This window comes from Orcinus orca, chromosome 8, assembly GCF_937001465.1.
Source record: "Orcinus orca chromosome 8, mOrcOrc1.1, whole genome shotgun sequence".
NCBI classification, from domain to species: domain Eukaryota; kingdom Metazoa; phylum Chordata; class Mammalia; order Artiodactyla; family Delphinidae; genus Orcinus; species Orcinus orca.
This window is the reverse complement of record NC_064566.1, coordinates 74390848-74411996: the sequence shown is the minus strand read 5'-3', so window position 1 is coordinate 74411996 and position 21149 is coordinate 74390848. Positions and strand designations below refer to the sequence as shown.

General features: G+C 32.7%; 1 protein-coding gene across 1 annotated transcript in view; it reads right to left on the bottom strand.

Annotated features, from left to right (window-relative positions):
• Positions 1-20839, bottom strand: part of CNTN5 (contactin 5) — a 1406915-nt gene extending 1386076 nt beyond the window's left edge. Inside the window, exon 1 of the mRNA XM_049713144.1 lies at positions 20501-20839. The gene's annotated coding sequence lies outside the window, so the exon portion shown is untranslated. The remainder of the gene's footprint in view (positions 1-20500) is intronic.
• Positions 20840-21149: the final 310 nt, after the last annotated feature.

The window sequence follows — 21149 nt, the reverse complement described above, 5'->3', positions numbered from 1 at the left end:
TATCAGAAAGACAGCTGACTTCTCTTTTTTGTAATAAGGGGTATTAACCCTCTTCTAGTAAATAGTAGGCCTTGTGTAAGATGTTCTGTTGAATAAATGGAAAAGAAAAAAAAATCTATGAGATATTGGATCGCATTCATTGTATCACTTAGTAAATGGTAAACAATTTATAAACAATATATCAGACAGTAGTTTTATTAAACATATAAATAAAACCTGTAAATCTATATTTTCCAAGAAAAAGCTACAAATTTCATTTATAATGTATATTATTTTTCTAATATCTTATATATATACTATTTTTTATATATCTCACAGTGAACACCTACAGCCAAAATGTGCATTCCTTAAACTTGGCACTGTGCACAGAGGTCCCTTCCAGAGCATGCATTTGACAGCAGGACGGCTTACTCTCACATGGTGCTCAAGGTTCTACTGTGGTTTCATCATGATGCTTATTATGTGAGACCTGCTCACCAATGGCAGAGTCATTTTATTTCCTTACTATTTCTGGGTTTCAATGGGTTATTTGCCCCATTGAGTCTTCTTTAAATTATGTTAAATTCAATTAGTTTGTTTACCAAAAATCACTTTTTACATTAATCACATTTACTACATTTACTACTGAATGCCTCAATGGATAGCCTTTTATTCATTATTAAGGACAGCCTTTTATTCAGCATTAAGACTGGGAGCTACAAACTCTTGTGATATTATCATAACAGTATTTCTAGCAATGATACTTCTACCCAGTAATGATCCTGAGATATATAATAAAAATGTACTACACATTTTTAAAAAAATTGTCTTCAGTTCTGAAGATGGCTTCTACAACTGCTCATTTATAAGCATAAAGTAAAACCTTCTGTAATTTATTGAAATTCTCATTTCCTAATAAAATCTATATATACAGATACAACTATATTAATTTACTCAGGTAATAGATTTCATGGGACCAAATTAAGAACATGTTCCCACAGATCAGGAAAGAACGTACCATTTTAAGTTAGCTTTGAGAACTAAATGTGATAATGCATAAAACGTTTTTAGCATGGGACCAGGCACATATTAGTCAACAAGTATTATTTCTGTGCTGTTTTGATAGAAGATAGCTATTACAGCTAATGTTTAATAAAGACAGTTTCTAACTTTAAACTGAAGGATTTACATAACATAAGGGAAATGTTATTCTTGGATTAAAATTCCAGATTTTAAATGGGATTTAATAGGATGCAGCCTGGATATAGTGAGCATTCTTTTTTTTTTTTTTTTTTTTTTTTTTTTTGTGAGCATTCTTTAGCACTTCAAAATAATGGCTAATACTTATTTGGTGCTTACTGTATGCTACGTACTGTTTCGTGTGCTTTGCACACGACCTAATCTCAACAACATGCTTAAGAGATAAGTATTACTACCAACTTACAAGTGAGGATACTGAAGCACAAAGCTATTAAATAACTTCACCTATAGATTACTAAGTGGCAAGGCTGTTTTTGCACCCAGGCACCTAGTTTGTTCACCTTGTTTCTCTTTATTATTATAACACTGATAACAGGGAGATTACTTTGAAATTTCCCTGTAACAGTTTCATTACATTGTCATTATTATCTTTCTATTTTGGGATTAACACTTTGTAGGGGGACTTGCTTTACCTTTTCTCCAGCTGTGCCACTCCGCTGAAGGAAAAGATTTTGGTAACCAAGAAGAATTATCTGCATAGAATCTGTATCCATTATTCACTGCTCTAGATCACACTAGACTACCTGTCTCCAGGGCCTTATGTGCCTCTTACTTAAGTCCATCTCTTTGGGCATACTGGTATGCATACCTGTAGACCTGAAGGGTAGCCAAGATTTAGGGAAGGTGAAGGGTGTTTGGAAATGTGGGCTGGAATGTCCACCAATGTGCACAAAGCCCCTTGTGGTATAGAGAGGAAATGGCCAGGCTGACAATCAGGGTAGGGGCCTGAAGTCAGCTTCCTCCAGACTCCATGATTTTGTATCAAACTTCAAGGAGTATAAAAATTCCAAATTCCAGTATATGTATAACTGAATCACTTTGCTATATACCTGAAACTAACACAACATAATCAACTATGCTCCAATATAAAATAAAAATTTATAAAAAAGAAAGAAAACAGTAGATATGACTTGAAGATATGATAGATGGGAATCATAATGAAATATAAATGGAATACAATGGAGCAGAAAAATGAAATGTTGAAAACACATGTAATGATTAAAAACAGAAAAGCCTGTAATAAAGTAAAATCTTAAAAAACCTTAAAAAATAAAGAAAAAATAAAAATATGTTTATCAATGTTTAAGAAAAAAATTCCAAATTCACAACTGATTTCTCAGGACTTATAAAGAGATATTTATCAAATTGAAGAATAGAAGTTCATTAGCTTAGTTTAAAACTTTTAAGTATTTACACATGATAATGGACACATGGACCAATAAATATGTTCTTTTCCCAGACTCACAAATATTAGGGGAGGGCCTGATTTTCAAGCATGCAGTTATATTTCATGTACAATATCTCATAACAGGATTTGATTGTTACTTCATATTCTTTACCTACTAGGTATAAGAAAGACTTATTTTCTCTGCAATGAATATTAATATAATTAATGCTTTAAGAGAGAGTATAGCACATGATAGAAATTTACTTCATGTTGTTTATTGAATAACTGGTAGACTATTTTTAGAGACATTAAAACAATTCTCTCACATTGTCTCATTTATCATCAGAATATCCATGAGTTCAGATAGTCATACAAAAAATAGAAAAGAGGACAACTCACTCTGGATGGCATTCAGAATCAATGTTAGAAATCTCTAGGCACTCAGATTTTTAGTTAATATTGCCTAACTTAATTCTAATGTCTTTTCTGTCTTTAAACTGAGATTGCCTTAATTTTATCATGGGAAAAAGTGGTGTCAGTAGAAAAACATGAATGTGAATAATACTTAGTATTAGGAAATTATTAAGATTCAGTCAATGCCATATAGAAAATTGAGCTTTTTCTGGTTAAAGACACTAAAAAATTAAATGTCAACAATATTTTAGCTACTTTCTAAGACAGCAGTATCTTTCTAGGCTATTTTCATATACATCCAATGACCATTCCTTAATTATAAGGCATTATACCGTTTTACTATGCTTTAAGTATATCACACCTGATCTTTGATAATGCAACTTCTAATTATTCTAATATGATAAAATAATGAAATTTAAAAGTTAATTCCCATGGCACCTTGATTTTATTCCTCTAGTGCTTAGCAACATTCTAGGAAATGAGTTTTGCAAATATTGTTTAAAAAACACTTTTTTCCCATCTTCTTTCCTACAATGTATTCTCCATTCTCCAAGCAAGGATAGGAAAGGCTTTAGTCAAATTAATTCGGGGTCCACGGAGATACCACTATTGAAGAACGGAAGGTGTACGGCTGAAATGGTTTGGGGGGCCTGACAACAAAGAACGCGAGGTGGATCTTGAGAAATTTAAATTAAATTTTAAATGTTTGAGAAGGAATCACAGTCCCTTGGAGTTATGGCAGCACACTAATGAGATCAATGGAAACGCTAATTCCTCAACTAAAGAACTGTGCATTAAATAGCTATCCCAGACTGCATCTGTGTTCATTCACCTCTTCATTTATTTAATAAGTATTTTATCAAGTGCCCAATATATTCCAGGCAATGTACTAATTGCAAAATACACAAAATAAAATTTGAACCCTTACAGAGTTTCAAAAACAAAAATGTGCTATTTATCAAATAAATACTCAAATAATTATATAATCTCATAATTTGATAAATGTTGCAAAAGGAACAATTTTGCTAAAAAGAAAATTAAGAGATAGATGGTTGCCTTTTTGAGGAAGTGATACTCTAGATATAAATGGTAAGGAGTATTCAGGTAAAGAAAGAGGAAGGAACACTTCAGGCCAAGGAACAGTATGCAGAGGCAGTGGGATGGGAAACATGCTGGCATATCTCCATATGCCAACAGCTACTTGCATTGTTTCCATGAAATCATCATTACAAAACTAGGCTTGTGACATGCCAGATTAGACATTTTTAGTCTACAAAAAAACTCAAATAAGTATTATTGATTCAGGCATCAAAATTAAATTATGGTCCTTAAACATGTAATAAATAGCACTGTGTACGCTGCCCATAACTATCACCAGGTTCTTTCTATGTGTGCTAAAAACTTAAAGATTAAGGGATACTATTTATTGATACTATGCTATTTATTATTCTAGCAAATTTAAATAACAAAATCTAAACTTCATTTCATGGGTGTAATCATACTGAAATGAAAGAACACGGTAGGATTTGTGTATCCTTCAACAAGCATTTGCTGAGCGTCTTATGTGTTTGGTGATGGGAATAAAGACTAGTAAAATGATCTTCATTGAATTAAGAGGAAGAGAGGTAAGGTATGCCAACAAATGAGTCTGAAGGAGAAGGAAAGTGTGAAAGTACATATAAGGTAGTAGCTTGAGCAAAAGCAGGGCAAGAAGGCAGCTTACTTTTATTTTTAAGACTGGACCAGCCTGCATATGTTTTAGGATGAAAGAAAGCTAGTGAAGTGGAGAGACTGAAGGTACTAGAGAGATGGAAAAAACCTGAGGGGTGGAGACCCAAGAGAAGGAAAAAATGATTGAATAAAAGCAGATGTGGAAACGAAAGTTTTGAAAAGGTAAAATTCGCAGGTAAGTTTTGAAATAATAAAATGAAATAATAAAAATGTTCAGATATGGTTTGTGATAGTAAATACCTACTCCATCAAAGTTAAGGTCATGTTCTGAAAATTCAAGGCCAGCGTAGTCTATCTTACTCAGTTTTGTGTCCTCAATGAATAAATGAGAAATGAGGAATAGAGATTTCTAGATTTGAGTAGACTGGTTCAAGTTAAAACAAAATTACATTTCTTCCTCCTTATAGCTTTGGTTTACATCTCCTAAGTTGGTTATTATTATTACTATCATTAATATTACTATTATTATCTGGAAGGGCATTAATTAAATTTTGCAGTTTTGTTTTTTAATTTTATAATGAAACCTAAAATTATGACTAAAGAAATGTTAATGCTAATATTTTGGATTTGTGACAGCTTTTTCTTCTTTTAACATAAAAGGTAGTTGAAAGCATATACAATATTTCTCTACATGCATCAGCAAAACCATTTATATACTGGATATTGTGAGGTTTTGCTTTATGCATAAAAAGTTCAGAGTAAACTTGATACACTGTTAATATTTAAATATGTGTTTGTGCCATCCACATGTCAACTTGCATTGCACATAGTAAACAGCAAATAAACACAGGCTGAATTGAAGGGTACCCATTTTTTACTTTTATTTTTGCATGATCTCTTAATATTTCTTTTATTTTTCTTGGGTATTTTTCTTTGAATTTTTACAGCTTCAGGTTTTTAAAACTTAAATTATGTGGAAAGAAATATAGGTAACTGGTAAATATAAAGCCTAAGAATAATGGCATCAAATATTATCAAACACCAGTATTATACTCATTAATCAGGCAGGTACAATATTTATTCATGTATACTAGAATGTATTTAATGTACATAATTATTTTCATGATAAACCTTTGCTACAGGAGTTTTTTCCAATACTAATAATTTAAGTCATGTCTCCAGTCTTTGAGAGTTTTCACAGTATTTGGGAAAAAAAACAACCTATATAAATATAAAAACAAGTAAAATGGTTTTGGTTCTAATCGTTAAATTATATTTTCTTATTTTTGTTTCAAAATTTACAGACATTTGTGTCATACTTAATCATCTTTTGCCTTTTTCTCCAGTAACTGCCCCCCTCTAATTGGCACCTTGGTAACAGTAGTCCAAAGTGTCCAAATTCTTATCCCTCTGCTACTGAATAAAGACCTGCTGGGGAATTGTTTTTATCAAATTGATTTTACACCCAAATGAAGGATGAACTCCCCCCAACCCCCCTTCCATCCTAAAAAAATGCTAAGCCTAAAATTACCGAACAAATTAAAATGGGTATATGCTATTTGAGGTTTGGGGGTGTTTTTTTTTTTTTTTTTTTCCTGATACTCTGACATGCTATACCATTTTTTTAATGTAAAAATCTCTGAAATTTTTCATAGATGTTTAGGAATGCCAAGGAACATTCCTTTTAAATGTTTGATAGGGCACTGCTGATTACCCCAGGCCATCTATTTCTCAGCACTAGGACCACAGAAGCTAATACCACAATTGGTTTCTTTTCTGCTTTTGGATTCAGTGCTCAGCAGCAAGTATACACACTCATTTGTCTTCTCCCTTGTTAAGCAACTGCCCACTACTCTGCAAAATCACAGAGATGAGAAGGTAGTTTTAGTTGTGCACACTGGAATGTTTGTGACTCAAGCTAGCGTCTTGTGTTGGACACTTGTAAACACTCTATTTTTCCCTGATCTCAGAAAGGAGTCTTGGTCTTCTATTTGATTTCTACTGTGTTTGCTCTTGAGGCAGAGAAAATACAATGAACAGCAGCTTGGCTTTTCTGAGTTTGTCTAGTGATGGAAAAAATAAGAATGTAGATCCTTACACAGTTCAATAGTATTTCCTGTTGATGATACAGAGCTCTTGTTCAGAGGGAACTCGTTCAAAGAATGGAATCTTAAGATAAAGAAGAAAGAAGCACAGGGAATAAAGGAGATAACAGCACCCCCAGACTTAAATAGTCAGTGATCTGAAAAGCTGAGAAACACCTTTAGGCTTGTTGTGATCTATGACCTTATGACATTAAGTTTATGGACTCAATTTTTAATTGTTATCAAAATGTATACTAGAATGAGGGAAACATTATTTTTATGGATAAGATAATTACGCTTTATTTAAAATAGACCCCAAAAGAGATATCTATGACAAAAATTTAATTATATTGAAAAGATACAGGAAATGCCTTTTCAGTTTTCAGTTAATTGTTTATTATTCTTTTGATAACTTTGCTATCTGATAGATATGTACCACATGTTACCAGGTTGCTAATTTGTTGAACTGGAATAGAATTCTATGATAAGTAGAACTCAGAATTAAGTTTATAATTTATTTTACTTACAGATAGGACATTTTACTTACTGCTACTTGAGCTTTGATTCAATGGTGAAATTCAAACAATGTATGATACATTTTTCATTATAAAACTTTTCCTATGTAGTATCTTACAGTGAGGTGTAAAATAGTATATATACTTCTTGATTTCTTTGTGCTAAGAAGTTTTAACTTTGTGGAACTGATTCACATTTATAAATGATATATAAAATGAAAAATATCTGCCCATGTTTCAGAAGTGCTAACATAAGTATTGGTCTACTGCCCAATGTTTTTATAACAAGCAATGTTACATGTTTTGTAATGAGCCATGCAGATGTAACAAAATCCAGAGATTCAATGGATCTTGAAATTTAAATAAAAATTTTAAAAATGTTTAAAAACCTTCAGCACAAATTCTTCAAGGATATACAAGTTTGGTTTCTTCACTACAATTAGGAAAAATAATGGACAAATAATGAATTTTACTGACTTTGTCAGGTCAAGTACCAAACCCAAACTTATACAGAGGTATAGTAAGAACACTGGCTGAGAGTTCATTCTGTGTTATACTATACTAAATATAATTGCTTCTTACGCAGTATTTCTCAATAATGGCATCTTCAAAGCATTGTTATTTAGAGAATTATGTTAGGACAACATTAAATAAACATTTCACTTGTTCACGTTACACAAAGTAGTTTATAAAAATGTTCAAAATATGTTCCTATCTTTAAAGCAGCTTGTGATCTCCTGGTAGGAAAAGTAGTTTTGCATGAAGATATCCGGAAGCATCATTTTTGGCAGAAGTAATAATGTCAGCAAAAGTATAGAGACAGGAAATGTAATTATAGAGACAGGTTTTGGTGTAGGTTGTGGCTCAATCTACAATGTGTACATTGGTGTAGCTGCAGAGGAGCCTTTAAATGGTTTCTAAAGGACAGTTACGGAGCTCCTTGGCATACTGGCATACTGAGAATCTGAAATGTGTTCTTCAAACAGTAAGAACCAATAGAACTTTCAAAGCAAAGAAATGGCATGACAAGACTTGAATCTTTGAAAGATTATTCTGTCAGAAAGATTGACATATTGGAGAATAGAGGAAGATAAACCAGACTGGAGATGTTATTCCATTGAAAGATGCCTTGAGCCAGTGCTGGGTGAATGTTATTTGCAAGGCTGGTTTGAAAATGAGAGGGATCATTCGTCCAAGAATGTTCCTTTGCTTGAAGCCCTTTCCAGTCTACCCAAGTAGAATTGTCTCCTCATTTTAACTCCACTGGATCTTTTACACACAGCAGAGGGGGAAGGGAAAAGAATGCTATTTATAAAATATCTCTGGCATTTCACAGATGTGCATTTTATTTCTTCAAAAATTTGGCAATGCCCCAAAGCATTTTTAATTGACTTCTTGCTGCCATGTGTTTCTTGGTTTCAGTTAATACGTAAAGAGAATAAGAAAAAGATCAACTCAGTAGACTTAAACTGGGGAAGGGCAAGAACTGCAGGTTAAAATGTTTTATTAAATATATGAAATGTTTAAAATATTAGGCATAAATTAAAACAAAAATATGATACTTTTTTTCATCTATTCCACTGGGTGTAGAATAAGGAGTTTCATAATACACTGTACTTGGCTACAGTGTGGAGAGACAGACATCCTAATACATTTTGGTTAGAGTACTAATTGGAACCATCCCTGTGGAGGGCAATTCAGCAGTAAAACCAACATTTTAAATGCACATTCTCACTGACCTAGCAACTCTACTTCTAGATCTACTCACACTTATGTAAAATTGCATATATAAGAATTTTCATTACATATTTATTAGTATTTGCATATAAAATAAATTGACAAATAATTTTAAGACAATAATTATTTATATAAATTATGGTGTATCTTTATTACAGAGTAAAGTATTCAAAAATTATATACTTTTTTGAATTGTAATGTAGACAACCAAAATTATTTTAAGAAAAAAAAGATATACTGTAACAATTTCAAAAAGGATGTACATACAAAATCCTGTTGAGGACGGCTACTTCTGAGAGGAACTAGAAGACATTTTAGGGCTTTTACTATATTCTTTTTATACTGCTCATTGTCAATTCTGCCATGTTAGGAAAAAAAGAGGTGACAACAACAGTGTTCACTCTCCAGATTCTGACTTGTGAGAGCTGCTTTACCATGCAGTGGCCAGGCTGATAACACACCCAATGGAGCTGATCATTTGTATTCTATCATAAAGTATCTCAGGATCATATTTAAAGTAATTATTGGATAGCACTCCACTCTTTATCAATGAAGGACTAGAAAAAACTGTAAGTATTTGTTGTTACTGGAAAGTAATTCCTCTACAAAACAATGTCTTTTTAAATTAATCCTTAATATGATGTTTCTATTATTTTTACCTAGGGAAAAAAGATTAATAAGAAGATGTATCTATTTGCATTTGTGTTTTCTTTTTTCCTCTTGAAAAACTTGAATTACCCTAGTGTGTTTGTTTGAAATGAAAGGATAAAAGAACCTAATGATAGAGTAATTTCTTCAGATAAAAAAGAAATTGATCTCAGACCATTTATCTAAACATTGGCTAAAGGCAAACACTAACCAAATAAAGATTAACATTTGGAAAAGGTAGTTAATTTGAAAATAAATCAAGATAGTTGTCTTAACTTTTAAGCATCTATTAAAGTTGTAATATGTAGGAGACATCTGATCATGCATAATATCTGAGGAGAAAAATACGAATGAGAACAAGAACACAATCATTTCTTTCTTCTAAATTAGTATTAATCAGAACAACTATATAATATATTTTAATAGATGGCATTTCGATATTCAGTCTGGGAAAATCAACCATGTATTTATATCTAAAGCCTATTATCTTATAAGACAACTACATGTAAAAAAGATAAAGAGACACTTTTGTTTCAGGTGAAATATCAACTCCAGGAATTTTTAAAAGTATCTCATGATATGAATACTTACTTAATCACATCCTCATTGAACAGTGTAAAACTGCTTTCTATCAGCTCCCTCTCCTGTCTGCTTTGTAGCTTTCTCCACCTTTCTTTTTCTCTCTGTCTCCAATATTTCCAGACCCAGCATAGTCTTACCACACTTTTTTGAAAGAGACTATTTTTTGTGAGATTTGTTTCTTCCATTTTTTTCTAATGTATCAAATCTTCTGCAATAATAAAATAATCTATATATATTGGAGGAAGTTGTTGATTGGTTGTACAGATACAAAGCATATACATATTTAAAGCAGCATATTAATCATAAAAGTATGTTGATAATAACTCTTATTGTCAGAGTAGCCAAGCCGAAAAAGGTAATATATCGAATATTACTTGTAGAAAAATGTATCTGTAAAATGTTTCAAACTGAAATCTTTTTATTTTTACTATTAAATCTAATGACAATTCACAATTTAAAAGACGTCCGCTATTTGTTTTAATGAATTAGCAGTAAATTAACATTTAATGATTGTAGCATGAGCCACTCTCACAATTTTTTTAATTAACAAGAACATAATAAAAATGGAAGAAGAAAATAATTGGGGGAACTTATTATTTTCAAATGAATATTTCCTATACCATTTTGCAGTCACATGGGATTCAAAAACAATATTTGAAACATGTCCCTCTCCTACCAAAATAGAATCTATGCTCTAAATAATTTTGTAGAGGGACATTAAAGATTTCTTTTTTTTCAGGCAAATCAAAATACAATAAAATAAAAAAGACCCAAATCAAGTAATCTCTTTAAATATGTGTAAGTAAAATTAAGACAATGAAAAGAAAAGAAAGCACCTATGAACAAATTTACAAGATTGTGCCAAGAAATTACATGTGTTTCCTCATACTTGGAAAACTGGAATGATTGTACCCATGTATATTTATACAAAATTCAAATGATTTTTCTGCCTTTAAATATTTCTTGAACCTAAGTAAAAAATGAGATTTTTGTAAGTAACTAGACCTAAAGATATAAAGAAAATGATTTTGCCTCCTGATTCTACAGTCTCATTTCCTTCTTAAAAAAAAAAAAAAAGTGAGGTAGTAGTCAGTATCATTCTTTTACAGGAAAATAAATGAAATCTTAGAAAGGTTACCGTTTTGCTCAGGGAACCAAAAGGAAGCTGTTGAGCCAGAATCAAGCATGGGTGTAACAAGTCCATGTTCTTTCCATGGCCTCCCGATATGCCAGGAACATGATCTCTTGTCTCATTATCTCTTTTTGGTGGAATCTATCCTAAACTCACCTGTCCACACCTACAATTCTGTTTCAATTTTCGTCTTCATCAAAACCTCACATCGCACACAGCCAATGAATTACCGTTGATCAAAACCGAAAAGAAATCCTTTACTTTCATTGATTTCACCTCCCTTGCTTGAGAGATTAATAAACTGAGGAAGTGACTTGTCCACGTCACAGCAAGGCAAAAAACGGGCTGAACCTCATCATTTTTTTTTTAAATATTGGCTATATTCCCTGTGTTGTACAATATATCCTTGTAGCTTATTTTATTTATTTATTTAATTATTTATTTTTGGCTGTGTTTGGTCTTCGTTGCTGCACACGGGCTTTCTCTAGTTGCACTGAGTGGGGGCTACTCTTTGTTGCGTTGCACAGGCTTCTCACTGTGGTGGCTTCTCTTGTTGCGAAGCCAGGGCGTGGGCTTCAGTAGTTGTGCCTCGTGGGCTCTAGAGCGCAGGCTTAGCAGTTGTGGCGCACAGGCTTAGCTGCTCCCCGGCATATGGGATCTTCCCAGACCAGGGCTTGAACCGTGCCCCCTGCATTGTCAGGTGGATTCTTAACCACTGCACCACCAGGGAAGCCCTGAACCTCATCTAATCTTAAAATAAATGGTTAATATCTTGCTTTCAACAAAATTCTTCAATTGTCTCCCAGAATCCTTTACATTTCCTCATTTGACATATATTAACTTTTTTGCATTACAAAGAGTTCTTTCTTTATATTAATTAACCTTTCTACTTCCTTCCCAACATCCACCTCATTTCTGCCTCTCTTCTCACCAACTGAAAAAGAGTCTTTGTCAATCCGTAACTGAAACTTCCTTCAAGTCCTAGTGTTTCTCATTTTATCTGGAAAGTCAGCTTAATCCATCCCCACAAAGACCATTTCTGTTCCTCCAAGGTCTTTAGAATTATATGACCAATATCTCAATAGCTATGCTTACTAGTACATTTTCTTGAGCTTCTTATTAAATTGTGTTGTGACAATTTTCCACCTCTCCATTGTCAGGGGTCAAACCTGTTACTTCCTTTGGATCCCCAAAAGTAAGTAGTACTGTAAACACTAATTTTGTGAGAAATACCTGTCCAAATAAATTACTCAGATAAAAAAGAAGATACACAGAATAATCTTTAAAGGATCATGGTCTATACATCTCAATATCACTTTCCACAGTTAGAACAGCATTGCATCTCATATAAAAACAGAATATTTTGGTAGACAGATAATTTAAGCTTGTATGTTAGAATAGGAATTGAAGTAAAATCAAAATTTCTTCCCAGACTTATGTTTTTGATGTTTCTAACACTGTCATTTTTTTTGTCATTGAAAAGTAGGTTTTTTCTTTTATATTATCACAACTGCATGACATTTACTATCCTAATTTTGCATGTAAGGAAAGGTAGTAACGTTTCTAAAATTACACAGCTAACAAATTGTAGAGCCAAGACTTAACCCTAAAATTCAAACACCAAATCCCCTAATCCATACTGCCTCTTTATATTAGATATATTACTATAATTATCAAAGTAATATTTACTACCTGCTCTGTTGCTACTATGACTACTACTATCTGGAAGAGACTGTGTAAGCAAAGCTTCACAGCTTCACAGTTAATCCACCCCTGTAAAATAAGTATCACCAGCACCAGCACCATAAATATTCCATACTTAATAACTGAAAGAATTCAAGCTTATTTATAACAACATATAAGAATTGCATATTTTCACAGCATCTAAGCCATGTTCGTTTTACCATAAATTTGTCTATATCATCAAGAGACTAGATGGGTCTAAGATACTAAAGTTAGCACTATAATGAGATGTAGAAAAATAACAACATTCACTTGAAATGGTTATGTGAATCTTGGAAGAAAAAGTACTTCAACATAATTTAGGTAGTAGGAAGTAAATGCAGCAATTAGCGAAAGAACACTAGCATGAAATAGTCTATGCGGGAAAGTCTCAGTAGGAGTAAACTAACAGCCGTCTCCAAAAGGAGAAGTATTGAAAATTTACATCTTAGCTGTATATACTATATAACTGCACGTTTCACACTGAATTGTATTCACCCTATGTGCTTATTTCCTCCACCAGCCCATGAACTACTTATTGCCCTTTATATTCTTACTTAACTATAACTGCCCACTATAGACCATTTGAGTGAGTGAAATAATGTAGAAATTGCTTTCAGTGTGAAAATAATTACATTTTTTAAATTTTACTCACTGAGGTATATACCACCAAGACCACATTAGGGAATGAAAAACAAACAAATACAGTCATAAGTTTTCAAACACATTTATGGTAAATTTTCATGAAATCAATTCTGGATCACTTAACTTAAATCTCAAGTAATCACTCTTTCCTACTAAGGTTACTGCTCTTTGAAAATACTGAAAATTTCAAGGTAAGTTGTAGGTGAGTAAATATCTAAAGACAGTAAAAATTCAAAGAATATTAAGGACCATTTATTCTTTGAAGTTGGAGAATATATTTTATATTTTCTACTAGGGTTATTTGCAAAGTTTGGTTATATTCATAGGGTAGAAAAAAACCTCAAATTAGCCATTAATCATTTCAGCCAGTCTTTCACCTCATCTTTAGTACATTAACTTGTCACCTTTAAATACTCAGTACTTAAAGGAAAAGAGAGTCTTAAAATATGAAGTCACCCCATAGGGACATACGAAAAGCTCTTGTCTTTGTCTAATACAATGAAAAGTTTGAGAGAAGACATCTGTAAAAATAATATTATATCAGAAACCCAGCAACATATAATTGCCTTTCCACTGAGTTGCACTGTGCCAATTTTACAGTTTATCATGTTCAGCTCTACAGAAGAAAATTTTTAGCATATACTCATTCTAAAATAATTTACATCATGTTATTAAAATTAAGCATAGAAGAACTTTGGTTTAGACACAATGATAACTAAATACTATTACAGGCTCAAATTTGCTCTCTGTTTAATTCCTTTATTATTATAACAGTAAAACTAGAATTTATATAAAAGTTGATATTTGAGTTCTAAAATTCAGAGAAATACTGCCTATTTCTAGAGAACTTCTACTTCAATTTCTGCTTTGCATTTTATTAAATGCTAAAATTGTTATAGACCTAAGGAAGCCCATGATTTAAATTTTATCCTAACTTGTCAATTCACAGGAATATTTTCTCCTTACATTTCTCATTGATTTTCTATTTCGTTTAGTGTCACATTAAACATGTATTACTGAAAAAAGCAACTGCCAATACAGAAAAAAAGTATTAACAAAAGAAATGGATAGTCCTTTATAAATATACAGTGGAAAAAATCAATTACATTTCTTTTCCTACTTGGGTTTTCAGGTTTCTTAACTGAAACTGTCAAAAACCTTCTCCCTTTTGACTTAGCTGCTGAGCGCACACTAAGCTCATTGTGAAAAAGTTCACATCTAGCAATTAAGTCGTCTAGACATTCAGTTTTTCGTTAAGAGAATATGGGTATAGCTGTTTCCTCTGAGTTAATATAAGTGGATTTTTAGTTTTCTAGTCTTAAAAGACAATGTTTTACAGATAACAAGTGGCAAAAAAATATTACATATACTTATATCCTAATCTTGACTTGAGTAGGTATCAAAATAATTAAGATTTTTACAGCAAGAAAAACGTATAAACTATAAAAATCTCTGACCTAGACATTAAAGAGAACTGGGTTCTAATTCCATCTTTTCCACCAAATGTTAAACATGTCACTTCACCTCTTTTATCTTTATTACTCTTCACATTAAATAAGTGAAAATACGAGCTCCATTAAGGCTCCCCCCAACACTAAATGGTATTGTCACCTTTTTTCTAAGCGTCCTAATAATTTATTTATCAAAAATAACTCATGTGATTTGTGCTTATATTTAATGACATGCTTACTTAAGCATCAGAAACTCTCATTCACTAGCTCACACACGGTCATTAGAATAATGGCACTGAAAGAGGAAGAGTGTCAAATTATGAAGTTTAAGGTATCAATTAATAAAAGACATAACTTTTGAATTTCTTATCTTAAATATACTCAAAATTGACAAAATTAATCATCACTAACAAATAGTTTTATTAATTTTTTAACATAAGAGACTATATTAAGCTAGTCTATATCTTTTAGATAAGAATATAAAGAGGAAAGTTTCAAAATAACAAAATAAGACAAAACCTTTCTAGAAAACAAGAATTCTTTTTAAAATTCCTACTGTAACCTGTATTTTCCAATTAATATTCATCTTCATCATCAGGGATTTCATATTATTCTGTCATTTTAGGGGCTATAAAGTACAATAGGATCTTATCAAATACTGTATCATTTAAAACTCAATTCTTGTATAAAACTGAAATGGGAGAACTTAGGATAATTAAAATTAAACTCTTTGTTACCTTTACTTTCAGAAAATTTTGTTCTTTAATACATATAAACATGAAATTAAATATATGAGACAACAAAGATGAAAGTTCATATACTTAAAAGTAAATTTTTCACCAAATAAATGTACCATTTCTCTACTAGTTATCTCCTAAACACAAACTACTGCAACTAGTGAAATATTTGTGAAAATACAATAAGAATCTTGCTTATGACTCTAGACATTATAACTATAATTACCCTATTATGAAATCTCTCTCAATAAGAGCCCCTTAATTTTTTTTTAGCCTCATGATGAATGTTTCTGCCAGTATTATGACTATCAAGAGAAAGAGAATTTCAGTCTACCTTTTATCACCTAACTGATCAGCAAAATTTCTCTTCCTAAACTCCATATGCTATAATTACTTTACTGGATCATAATGGAAAATGAGATGATTTTCTTCTTGAGCATTTAGTAGCTAGAAGAATGATAAGGATCAGATTCTTATTCCCCCTCATAAAATGTTTATGCATATAATTACACTTTTCCAGTCAACAGTCACAAACAAGAGTTTTTGATCACTCAGATGAATGAAATACTTTCATCTTCCTCCTTGCCCCATATACAATTGCTCAAATTTTGGATAACGTTCAAATTAGCCACTTTAACCCTTAAGCAGGTCTATATTTTAGAGTAAAGACACAAACTGTAAAGGTATGTTTGTGGGGAAGCTTATACAAATACCTTAATACTTTGTTTTCTATCAAAATTTCAACTTTTTTGGTTTATACAAGTGAATATAAGAAATATTTGGAACCATGACTGGAGTAAGAGTAACTGTGCAAGTCCTGCCAGATCTTTTAAGAGAAGTCCACTTGTTAAAAATAAATAAAAAGTGGTATCCACAGGGAAGCAAGTTATTTAGGTCATTATGGATTTTTAAGGGACCACTGAGAAAATGAGAAGAAAAATCAGTTCTGCAACTGTGTTGTTAAATGCATTCAATAAAACAGTTTTGGAATTGTTTAAAAATGACAGTGATCACAAGGAGTTCCAGCTCAAGAAACGCATGGTAAAATAACATGACCGTACTTTCTAAAGTTTCTCACAAATGAAAAATCTCACACTACTTTATATTAGATTAAGAAGTGGTGGATTCATTGATTTTTTGATTTCCACAAAAGGGACAGAACTTTGATTTATTTTTCAGAATTACTTTATTGCCTATTTCTGGAGTTCCATTTCCCTGTACTAGAGAAAAGAAGAGCTTCCATAGTTTGGCTGACTCTTAAGTCTTATAAGCTCATGTTTCCACTGAAACATTTAAGAAGTCTATAAGGTCAAAAATACAACATGTGATACTCTGTAATATGAAATTAAAGACTGTGTTTTAACTTAAGGGGTTGACAAGGATGAAAATGCTCAATATTTAGCTTATACACATATTTACAGCAGGTAAAACATAAATGAAGTTAAATACATAGTCATATCAAGTTCATGGGAAATAATTTAATACCACCACATGACTTAAAAAAATTTAATATCTTCCTAAAATGTAAATATATAATAAAGCCATTTAAAAAATTATTCTCATATCCACTGTATCAGTGCAACACTACCAAATTTGTTTTATTCATTTTCATGAAAATAATTAACAAAAAAACTGTTCAAAGTATCTGGGAAGAATATAAACTGATAATATTCCATTTATCACAACTTTTCTAATGTTATACACTTGAATATCAAAAAAATAGTAGAGGAGAAATTAATTGAAAGGGTCTGGGTAGAGATATGAGATATTGTTTGTAATCCTTTTTAATCCTAAATCTTAAGTGTTACATAGCTTTTATATACTTCATTACTTTTTAAATGAACCAGTCTCTAATGCAGAGCTATTGATCACAAATGCTCAGAAAACAGACCTCGCAAAGATTCTACCGCTTTGAGCTTCCGACCAGCCTCTTTCCTGCTATAAAGTGCTAAGAAGTTCATGTAACATATAAGCACAGCCTTGTAACACTAATTTAAAATATCTTGTCAGAAATACAAACCTCTCTTACTTTATGTTTGTATCTTCAGTAATAAGAAATGAATAAATCTGAGCTCTTGAAGTCAGAATTTTGAGAAACCAAATTATATAAATGTGTGGGTCTATTTAAATTAAGAGAAATAAATTTCCTACCTCTTAGTAAACAAATTTTTTAATCATATTTAGAAAGATAGACAATTCAAAGACTACAGGTAAGTAAAATATGTGTGGTAGGATGGATTCAGCATATCACACTGTATTTTAAGCATCTTGGCCTCATCAAATTCCTAAATTAGTTTTTAATGGATGGGGAACAGTAAACTCTGCTATAAAACTTTGTCTTAGCCAATTGAACTTAAATATAGTTAAATCAACTTTAACCTATTACAGCCATCCAGACAAGTTTTCACTTTTTTAAACTGCATAAAATTATATCTTTGTTTTAGCTAGAAGTAAGACAAACTCCCAAAATGACTTGGCTAGCATAGCATGCCCTTACTTTCTCCATCTAGATAGCCCTCTATCCTTTACTGACACCCTCTGGTCCTGATCACTAAGTCAGTTTTGACATTAAACCACACTCTAACCTCTTCCCTGAAATATAAATATATAAATATATATAAATATATAAATATATATTTATATATATTAATATATATAAATATATATTAACCAGACCTGTTCCATTTTTAATAGATAGTGTTACTTAATTGGACACATAAGATTAAACTTTCACAAGAAACTAATTTTAATTATTTTAAAAAATAAACATAGCTTATGTGTACATTCAAGGTGTGATTTTTCATCTTCCTAACTTAATAAAGATTTCAGACCACCTAATAGTTGAAGTATTGCTCACTTTGGGAAACACTAAGGTATTTCAGCAATCTACTTAAAAATCCCACGACTGTAGCTTTTCAGATGTATTTTCAAATGCATCCTCCCATGCATGTGCCTCAGAATTTACAGGCAAAATCTGGCATTTAGTTAATCTATTGGGGTAATGTTCTCTTTTCTAACTTTTGAGAATTCAAACTTTCTATCAGTTGTATATGGAATCAAAGATAAATCCAAATGAACAGTTTTTCCTCCTCATTTTTTAGTTTTCAGAAGTTTTAAATAAGAACAATTTAAAAGCTCAATTTAAAAACACTGGCACTTACATTGTAACAAGCATTTCACTGATTTTTTGTTTTCAAATATGCTTTAATACCATCTCACCACACTCCAGCTAAGTTACTTTTCTATTTTATTTTTTATATCGCATTTCCTTTTTTAACTTTTAACTTTGAATTTTGTTCTTTGTTTCCTTCACTAGCCTTACTTGGTCTTTGTAACATCTTTTATTTTTTAGTCATTTGTTTTATGTAATGTATTGTTGCATAGTCATTGTTTATTTCCACTTGAATCAAAAGAACATATACCTGTCAAGTTTGAGACTCAATATACTGGTCCACATAAAACTTATAATAATTTGAATATGAAGTAGGAAAATATGCCAAGAAACATTTGTGAGTGGCTTAAAACTGATTACAGGCACTTTGAAAATAATTATTACCTAATCATTACTAATTATTTTATGTTTAGGGTCACGATATTAATCACGATGAACTCTTTTAAGCTTGCTGTGATAGTCATAAGTTATTTTGGCAGTCCTGTTGTAGTTCAACAGTAATCAAAAATACCTCTATTAATTTGAAAATTTGATCACTATTTATTTGTTTGTAGTTTTTAATGCTAGTATCCTAATGTACATCTCTTTCTTTCATCCTTATTTCCAGCTAAAATTGAGAATCAAGGTAGAAGTTTGCCATCTCTATATGATTTTATCTTTTAAATTAAGAAAAAACCTTGATGAACTGAACACAGGTAAGGCACTTCACATACAACAGTTTAAAAGTTTTTTTTTTTTTTTTGCTTCCAAACCTGTACTTTAATTAGCACATTGATTACATGTGCTAATTAAAGTACATGACAGAGAGGTTATGAAATGTAAAAATAAAATAATTCTAAAATAAATAAGGGATTTGTGGCTTTTCAAAATAAAGTTAATTAAAACAACTTAAAATTTTTGAGGTTGTACACTATGTTCATATATATGCAAATTAATATCCTCTCCCATTTTTTAATAAAAAACTCAATAAGGGTGTCTAAACATATTTTTATTATCTTTTAAAAAAATCTGTCACATTCCTACACAACACTGAGAAAACACCTCACCATAATGCAAGATACTGTTTTTCAGTCTCTCGAACTTTGTAGAACTCCACTTATAGAGCATCCCTACTGAATTTAACAAGTTGTTGCACTGCCAAACGCCCAGTTATCTGGGCTCTATTCTCACAAACACACTCCACAGTCAGAAGACATACATCCAGTAGCTGAGAAAGATTCTATTTTTTGAACATTTAGTTTCTTTTGTAGAAAAATTCTTACCCTCTCCTCGCATCTGTCACCTTACAGTTTAGCTGTAGGAATTGTTTACTCTCATTCTGGATGACATTATAAGACAACACAAATAGGTTATATTTAGTCTTGCCTCAACTTTTCTGACCTGAAATCCCAGCAGAGAAAAATAACATGTTTGATTAAAAACAACAACAACAAGCAGCTTTATGTGACAGTTTTTAAATTCTGGCAACACGGCAAGAAAGGATGGCTTTGCAGAAGCGAGCGTGTCACAAACTGTCAGCGCCTGGGAGACCAAGTGCACAATCACAGACAGCAGTCACCGGCGAAGGAATGCCAGCCACTTACCAAGCAGACGCCAGACTCCCCTGTCCTTCGTCCGTGACTCTTAATTCCCGTCTCCCATCCTCCTGCCCGTCGTCACAGTTCAAATGGAGCAGTTGCTCGGGTCCTCCCCAGCCTGTGGCAGAAGACAACTGCCGAGTTTTTAATCTTTCAGAGGGAATCCTCCACCTCGCCCGGCAGCTCCCTGAGGAGGGGACCCAGGTAACGCATCCTTCCCGCCGCGCGCTTTCAGTGCACTTTAGAGGCCGCCTCCTCGTAGTCACGCTCTCCAGCTCGGTAGTTGGTTATATTCGGAAGTAGGTGCGGCGCCTCCTGTCGCTGGAGCGTTTGGGGCCCGAGCGTTCCGGCCAATGCGTCAGCGCGGCCCGCGCGCCGCGCCTCTGACTGGCTATGCGGCCCCGCGCGGCCCGCGCCCCTCCCCGCCCCGGCCCCCGCCCCACCGCCGCCTGCGCCTCCCCGCCGCCAGGCTTCAGTTAGTGCATCCCGGGGCGTGTAGGTCCCTTTGCCTCTAGAAGGGTTTTCTCTGAGTCTCTACGCGCCTCGCTAGTCTGCTGCTATTTCCCTCCGCGCCTAACTCCGGATCCCGCCCCGCCCCCGTTTTCTGACCCGCAACATTCCCGAATTTCAATCACAGATTCCAGCGCAGACACGA